Genomic DNA, 9,007 nt, shown 5'->3' on the forward strand with positions numbered 1-9,007 from the left:
GTGAGAGAATAATTTTAACTCTTTTTTATAAAAAATTAATTATTTGAGGGAAGGATTTTAGAGAGTAGATAGAAAGAGGTAAAAAGATAAAGAGAGATGATAAAAAAATTTTAATAATCATGTGACACATTTGATTATTAAATTAGATAATAATATATAATATGATATATAATATAGCTAGGTATATTTCAATTTCAATTTTAATATTTTAAGTTTAATTTTAATGCAATTAAAGAATGTCATGTTGCATATTTTGATTGTCAAATTAGTAATTAGTTATTGATATTGATAATGATATATATAAAATAAATAGAGTGGTTGAAGGAATGAGAGAAATAGAGAAAGAAAGAGGGAGGAGCGGAGAACTCTTTAATTTTGAAGGGAAAGATTTGATTTCAATTGCAATGAGGGAGTGATATATGGCACATTTTGGTTGTAAAATTAGTAAGGATGAGGGAAGAATGCTTTTGTTAAGTTAAGAAATTAACTAACATAATTGATGATGACAAACATTAGATTATTGGGCTAATTACCCGATTAGTTTTAATTGAATTTGGTTAAGTGTTGCAGGCCAAAAAGAAAGAAAGAAGCAGCCCAATAGGATAGAGATCAAACCAGAAACACAATCGGGCTATAACTCACTTAAAGCCCAAATTGATTGAGCAAGGAATTTAAAATGGGTTGAATGGTAAGTGAATATAATCCAAGCCCAAGTCATCCCTCTCAAGTTGAATTCTCCAAGGAGTAAAGCAAAATGAATCAGACGGGTCAAGCAAATCAAACCCGATCCAAGCCTGATTACTTCTCTCATTCAAACCCTTCTAATTTGCTTTCACCAAAAGTAACGTACACTTTTTCCTAATCAGTCAGAACTCAGAAAGAGAAAGAGAAAGTTTAGTCCCTAAGTTGTTCACCAAAGAAGAAAGAAAGAGAAGGTTAAGCAAAAGGTTGAAGTCTAATCACCCACATCAAACTGTATCAAGAAGTCAGAAGCTAAAAGGTGATTTCATTTCCTTTTACATGCATCATATCTTCTTCTCTTCATGTTCAACGTTCTGCCAATCCATTATGGGTTACATGGGAAAGATGATCTCTATTCTTCACTGCTGTGCATCTACGGTCATAATTGTGTCTTGGAGACCAAGTTATTTTTCAATGGCCAATATCTGGGTTTACCATTGAAGATATCTGTTTCTGGTGTCCTGTGACTTTCGGTCAACAAGAGAAGGTCAGAACCAAAATTCCTATTTTGAGGATTAATGGGAAAAAGTGAGATGGTGAGTTGGTGAAGCACAAAGCTCGAGAGTTGACCTAGGAGATAGCAACTCAGCAACATACAAGGAGATACAAAAGAAGTTGGTTCACCATTCAGAAGCCAAGGAGAGATAACCAGTGTATTGAGGTTTTGTTCTGTGAAGAGCTCTCTGAAGAAGTTCATCAACTTGGACAGTGCTTCCTAGTCAAAGGGGCATTCCACCAGAATGAAGAACTGAATCAGAGGCTAGCAAATCTGGTTTATCACATAGCAAAAAGGCTGTTGAAGCATCAATCTCCTTCATGTTAATAGATTGTAATTTTCTTTTTAATGTTTATCTTTCTGTAATTTCTTGAGGTAAAAGGCTGAATGAGAGAGTTATTGAAAAAGTCTAAGAGTGAAAAAGGTAGAGAGATACACATGAGTGAAAAGCCTAGAGTTATTTCAGATTTCTTTAGGTTGATTCTGTGTCTTGTATCTTGTACCAGTGAGGTACTCCTTTCTTAGTTGGGTGAGCACTAAGAGTGAATAGTTAGGTATTAGCATAACCAAGTCAAGTTAGGTTAGAACTTGAGAGTGAAAGGATTGTGTTAATCCTATGGAATTGGTGTATGTAATACTTTAACTATAGTGGAAATTCTACCACTGTTGTGATAGAGACTGGACGTAGGTTTCATTACACAAGGCAACCGATCCAGGATACATGATGGTGTCAGCTTCTCTCTTTCCTGCTATGTTCTGTTTTCTGATATTCATGAGACAAAATAAAATTGTCTCATAAATTTTCCGTTGCTGAGTTCAAACAGATTCAGATTGCAAGTTTATTTTAAAAGGGTTATTTCATTAAAGTAAAAGAAGGCCATAGATTCAACCCCCTTTCTCTAAGCCTTCTACAACTTTCAATTGGTATCCAGAGCCTTGGTCTCAAGAATCAAGCTTCACCACTTGGAGCAAAGTTCCAATGACGAACAACTTGGGCACAACCACGGTTGCCTACACTCTAACTGAAGGCCAGTCAAGCAATAGGCCTCCCTTCTTCAACGGGAAGAACTATGCCTACTGAAAAGAGAGGATGAGGATCTTCATCCAATCCATTGACTACAACATATAGAAGATTGTTGTGAGCGGTCCCAAGATTCCAACAAAAATAAGTGCTAATGGGGTGGTGACTCCAAAAGAAGAAGCTGAATGGAATGAGGACGATAAGAAGAAGATGGAGCTGAATGCTAAAGCCATCAACCTTCTTCACTGTGCTATTAGATTTAAAGAGTATCGAAAGGTGTCTAGATGCAAGACAGCCAAAGAAATATGGGAAAAACTCCAGGTTACACACGAAGGTACTAAACAAGTCAAAGAAACGAGGATTGATATGCTGCGAAAAGAGTACGAGATGTTTAATATGAAGGATAGAGAAAGCATTGATGAAGTGTTTGGGAGATTCTCAATCATAATCAATAACCTTGATGCTATGGGTACAAACTACTCAGAACAAACCCTAGTGAGAAAACTCCTTAAAAGCCTCACAAAGGAATAGAAAACCACTGCCACTGTCCTAGCCGAGAGCAATAACCTAAGCCCTATAACCTATGATGAGCTGAGAGGAAAACTCCTTGCCTATGAAACCACACACACAAACCCGGACTCAAAGAAAAAGGGAATAGTCCTCTCAAGTCAAAAATAGAATCAAAAGAGAGTGAGTCTAGTGATGGTATTTCAGATGATGAGCTTATGTTTTTTGTTAGGAGATTTAGAAGGATGATGAAAAACAAGGGCAAGTACAAGGGTTCAATCTCAAAGGAACACAAGATAGACTTGATCAAGGTGACTTGTCATCATTGTAAGGAGGCTAGACATTTCAAGCTAAACTGTCCGAAGCTCAAGAAGGAGGACAAAGGAAAGAAAGAAAAGAAGAGAGTGCTCATGGCAGTTTGGGAGAATCTTGAGAATGACTTCAATGAAGAAGAAGATTTTGAAGGTGAAGATAAAATCTGCTTCATGGCTGGTAATAATCATCTTGATAAGATTTGCCTAGCATCCAAGAACAAAAGGGATATGTGGTACTTGGATAGCGGATGTTCAAGGCACATGACTGGAAGGTCAACTTTCTTCATCAAACTAAACAAGTATGATGGAGGTTTTGTGACCTTTGGAGATGATAGTAAAGGTAAAATAGTAGCTGTTGGAAAAGTAGGTAATAATCACTCCACCTTCATTGATGATGTCTTTTTGGTAAATGGCTTGAGGCACAACCTTTTGAGTATAAGTCAACTTTGTGATCTAGGATATTTAGTGACTTTCAAAAGATTTGCATGCTGTGTGGTTAATGAAAATACAAATGAAGTACTGTTTGTTGCTAAGCGTTGCAATAATGTGTATGGACTTACCCTTGATGAACTAAAGGATCAAAATGTAGCTTGTTTTCATTCTAAAGAATCTGAAAAGTGGCTATGACACAAGAGAATGGGTCATGCAAGTATGTTTCAAATAAACAAACTTGTAAAGAAAGGTTTAGTAAGAGGTCTTCCTTTGATAAGGTTTGACAAAGACATCACTTGTGATGCTTGCCAAATGGGAAAACAAACAAAAAGCTCATTTAAATCAAAGGAAGACATCTCTACTAAAAGGCCAATTGAATTGCTACACATTGATTTATTTGGTCCAACAAGAACTCAAAGCCTAGGTGGTAAACATTATGGTTTAGTGATTGTGGATGGCTATTTTAGATTTGGTTGGGTTTTATTTCTTGCACACAAAAATGAAGCCTTTTCGGCCAATCTTTTGCAAGAAAATTCAAAATGAAAAGGATTTAAAGATCTCTTCTATAAGAAGTGATCATGGAATCGAATTTGAAAACCATTTATTTGAATCCTTTTATGAGGAATTTGGAATATCTCACAACTTCTCTTGTCCAAGGACACCACAACAAAATTGTGTTGTGGAAAGAAGAAATAGAAGCATTCAAAAAATGACAAGATCTGTGCTTTGTGAGAGCAATGTTCCAAAATTCCTTTGGGCTGAAGCGGTTAACACAGCTTGCCACATTTTGAATAGAACAATTATAAGAAAATTTTTGAAGAAAACTCCTTATGAACTTTGGAAAGGTTACCCACCAAACTTGGACTACTTGCATATTTTTGGATGTAAATGCTTTGTTCTTAATAACAAAGATAATTTGAAAAAATTTGATCCAAAGGCATATGAGTGCTTATTTGTAGGATATTTCACAACTAGTAAATCATATAGAGTTTATCATCAAGATGTTAGGATAATTGAGGAGTCTATACATGTTACATTCTGTGATACTAACATGGTACAAAGTGTTTTGAAATATTGTGATACAGGGAATCAAGCTCAAAAGGACGATGAGACTGCACAAAATCATGAAATTGAAAATTCTGGACAAGCTGAACCAGAAACCGCTATGGCTGAAAATTTAAGAGACATTTCCGTTTTGTCTCATGAATCTGAAGGAGATCCTGAAACCAGCATTTTTCAGAATCTCTTGGTAACTGAATCTGCCTCCAAGTCCATCAGACCTCGTGAATGGAGATTCTTGAAGAATTATCCTGAGGAATTTGTCATTGGGGACGTCTCTCATGGGGTTAAAACTCGATCTTCAACTAGAAAGGCAAATGAAGGAACCAACATTGCCCTTCTCTCTCAAATGGAGTCTCAAAATATCAAGGAAGCCCTTGATGACCCTTCTTGGGTAAAGGCAATGGAAGATGAGCTTCATGAGTTTGAGAAGAATCAAGTGTGGACATTGGTTCCAAGGCCGAATGGAAAGAAAGTGACCGACGCCAAGTGAATTTTTTGGAACAAGCTAGGAGAGGATGGTAGCATCGCAAGAAACAAGCAAGGCTAGTGGCACAAGGATATGACTAAGAAGAAGGAATAAACTTTGATAAATCCTTTGCCCCTGTTGCCCGAATGGAAGCCATAAGACTTCTCTTAGCTTATGCTGCGTTTTGTGGTTTTAAATTATATCAAATGGACGTGAAATGTGCATTCTTAAATGGTGTGATAGATAGGGAAGTGTATGTGGAGCAGCCACTAGGTTTTGAAAATAAATAATTTTTCAACCATGTTTTCAAATTATCAAAAGCTCTCTATGGTTTGAGACAAGCTCCTAGAGTTTGGTATGAGAGACTTAGCACTTTTCTTTTAAAAAATGGTTTTCAAAGAAGCACCACAGATACTACTCTCTTTATCAAAAATTCTAATGATTCTTTCATTCTAGTCCAAATATATGTTGATGACATTATTTTTAGATCAGCCAATGAATCCTTTTGTACTGAATTTGAAAAACTCATGACAAGTGAATTTGACATGAGTATGATGGGTGAACTTAATTTTTTCCTTGGGCTACAAATTAAACAAACTGAAAATGGTATTTTCATTCATCAAGAGAAGTATGCCAATGAACTAGTTAAGAAATTTGGTATGAAAAATGCCAAACCCATGGGAACTCCCATGCACCCTAATTCAAAATTAGACAAGGGAGAAATTGAGAAAGATGTGGATGAGATTAGGTATAGAGGAATGATTGGCTCTCTTATGTACTTAACTTCCTCTAGACCCGATATTGTTCAAAGTGTTGGAATGTGTTCAAGATTCCAATCTAAACCAAAAGAGTCCCATCTTTATGCAGTTAAGAGGATCATTAGATATGTTCATGGCACATCTAATTTTGGTCTTTGGTATCCTAAGATTGATGATTTTTCTACAGTTGGTTATTGTGATGCAGATTTTTCTGGTGATAGAGTTGATAGAAGAAGCACATCAAGCTTATGTTGCTTCCTTGGAAAGTCCTTGAATGTTTGGTCAAGTAAGAAGCAGCAAACAGTGGCTTTATCCACTGCAGAGGCTGAGTATATAGCTGCATCTTCTTGTTGTTTACAACTCATGTAGTTAAAAACACAACTTGCTGATTACAAATTAAATGCTCAAAATATTCCCTTGTTGTGTGACAATATGAGTGCCATTAATATTTCTAAAAATCCAGTTTTGCACTCTAAGACTAAACATATTGAAGTGAAATTTCACTCAATAAGAGAACATGTTCAAAAAGGGGATATTAGCATTCAATTTGTTAAATCAGAGAAGCAATTAGCTAATATTTACACTAAACCACTAGCTGAGGACAGATTTTGCATGCTTAGAACTAGTCTAGAAATTTTAAGCCATGATTCATTGTTTAAAAATTGCTGATGTATTTGTTGAAGTTTTTGTCTCATAAACAGGTATGAGACAATTCTAGGCAAGTGAAGAACCTTCTATTAAATCAGCATTCTCAGGCCTTGTTGCAAGTACAGAGTCACCTGGGCCAACCTCAAAAATCAGATCTGGAGTGGTCCAATATGTTTTCTTAAATCCAACCATCTCTAGGCCAAATATGAATGATATAATTTTTTTTGTTTTGTTTTGTTTTTGCTGGCCTGTTTGCTTTAGTTCATTTCTTTTTGTCCTTATGTCCAAAAAGTTTCAAATTTTAAATTGATTTCCTTTTTAATTTTTAAATAAAATCAAATATTTCTTTTTGTGATGTTAAGTCCCTTCAAGTCAAATCAAAGGTGATGCAGTTGCATGGTTTAAGAAATTTTTTTTGGGTACGGTTACCAATACTTCTTCTTCTCCCTCCATAACTCCTCCAACGCTTCGGTTTCTTCCCACTACCTTTACTACATCTCTTCCTTCAAAAATCAGAAACCAACCAAATGAGGAAGAAAACAATTTCTCAAAAGCCACCACGAGAAAAAATATTCAAGCTTCCTGCAAAGCCAAAGCCATCCACTCGTTCTCAGGACCGAACCTTCACTCCTTCTCCCTCACCTCCTACTTCACCTCCTCGGTCTGATCCCATGGCACGCACTAAGAACCCATCAAGGTTTACTCCTTCAGCCAATCAAACGCCACCGAAGGAACCTCCATCCAAATCTGGTTTGTCGAAGCCAAGTTCATCAAAAGGGAAAAGACCAGTCGTGACTGAACCTACCTCTGAGCCCACTCAACCTAAGACAAGGTCTGTTCCCTTGCGTTCTCAAAGAGGTAAACCTCGACTCCCTCTCAAATCTGTTAGAGAACCAGACATTGATCCTTTTGCTCATAAATCTCACTTCATGACATCTCAGTCTAACTATATCCCTTACAGATTTAAGTCTGCCATGAATAATGACTTTTATGAAGGAGTTATTAAGTACCGTACCCTGTATCCCTCTTTTCTTGTTGATTTACCAAATTTGAAAAAGAAAGGTTTTCCTTTTGTTGAAAATTTATAATTTCTGGACTGGAATCATCTCTTTAACATCAAAAAGCCTGTTTACCCACTTTTGGTCAAAGAGTTTTATGCTAACATGACATATCATGAGGGCAGTATGCATTCTTATGTCAAGGGTAGAGACATTGTTTTAAATAATGAAACAATTAGTGATTCATTGAAATATATTGATGTTGGGGCTTGTGCTTATACTTCTATTAAGTGGGATGAAGGAGTTGGTATTTCTTTCAATGATGCTTTAGCTCATATTTGTGAACATGTTTCCTTGATTGATGGCATTACACCCACTCACAAAGACCTAGGATATAAACGTGCTCAGTTGCACCGAATTGTCAACCACATCATACTTCCTCAAAGTGGTTCATATCAAAGGGTATCTTATACTGACACTCTTGTTTTGTATGCCCTGCTCACTAAAACAGAAATTTTTTTTGCTTATTTGATGGTTAGATACATGTTTGACTCTGTTAGAAGTGAGAAAGACAAAGCCCTTCCTTATGGCATGTTTCTAACTTGTATTTTTGAGCATTTTGATGTTGAATTGTCCAATGAGAATTATGAAAATAGATGTTCATATCTAAAGGGAGGTGGTGCAGTGAAACAGCAAAAAGGACCTACTCGATCTGAGAGAGTGGTTCTAGATGATGAAGATGATGAGTTCATTTCTGAGGAATCTCCTCCTCCTTCCACTGAGGGCACTTCCATCTCCACTGGACAAAAATCTGCTATGTTCAATGTTGTTCGAGATGTAGTCCAAGAGTTTGTCTCCCAATCCAATTACATGATTGGCATGAGTAAGGAACAAAGGAAGCTAGCAAGCAAGCATGAGAATTTCCTCCAAAAATCAAGGGATAGAGTGGCTGTATTTATGAAGTTCATTGATAATCTTCAACAAGATGAAGATCATGCCACTAATGCTGAAGAGGAAGCTGATTCGGAGGGAACTGATTCAGATGCCTAGATTTGTCTCATGAAATTGCTGCTGTCTGCTCACTTTTATCTCATGAAAACTGTTTTATTTGTTACTTTTGAACTACTTTTATTATTTCGGATGACTGTAATACCTTAACAACTGCTGCATTTACTTTAAATTAATTTGGTATTTTAGACTGTGCATTAACACTCTCTTGCAGGTTTTAAGGTGTGGATTTTACTTGATGATTGACTTTGCTCCACCCTTGATGACAAAAGGGGGAGTAATAGCATGAGCAGTGAATTCTTTGGGTGAATTTAATTGCTGCTACTGAATTTTTTGTAATGTTTTATTGCTGGTGCCACAATGGTTTTGGCATGAAAATTTGATTTGTAATTTTTGCTACTACTGTGATTTTTTTTCGCATGAAAATTGGAACTTGCTGTATATGATATGTTGCTGGTTTGCCCTTGTTAATCTTGATGCTTTGTTTTTGTTGCTGACATGATATGTTCAGTATTGGGCTGGATTTGTGGTGCTGATTGTTTAAACTTCCTTAGTC

Source organism: Arachis ipaensis, chromosome B05, assembly GCF_000816755.2.
Source record: "Arachis ipaensis cultivar K30076 chromosome B05, Araip1.1, whole genome shotgun sequence".
Taxonomy (NCBI): domain Eukaryota; kingdom Viridiplantae; phylum Streptophyta; class Magnoliopsida; order Fabales; family Fabaceae; genus Arachis; species Arachis ipaensis.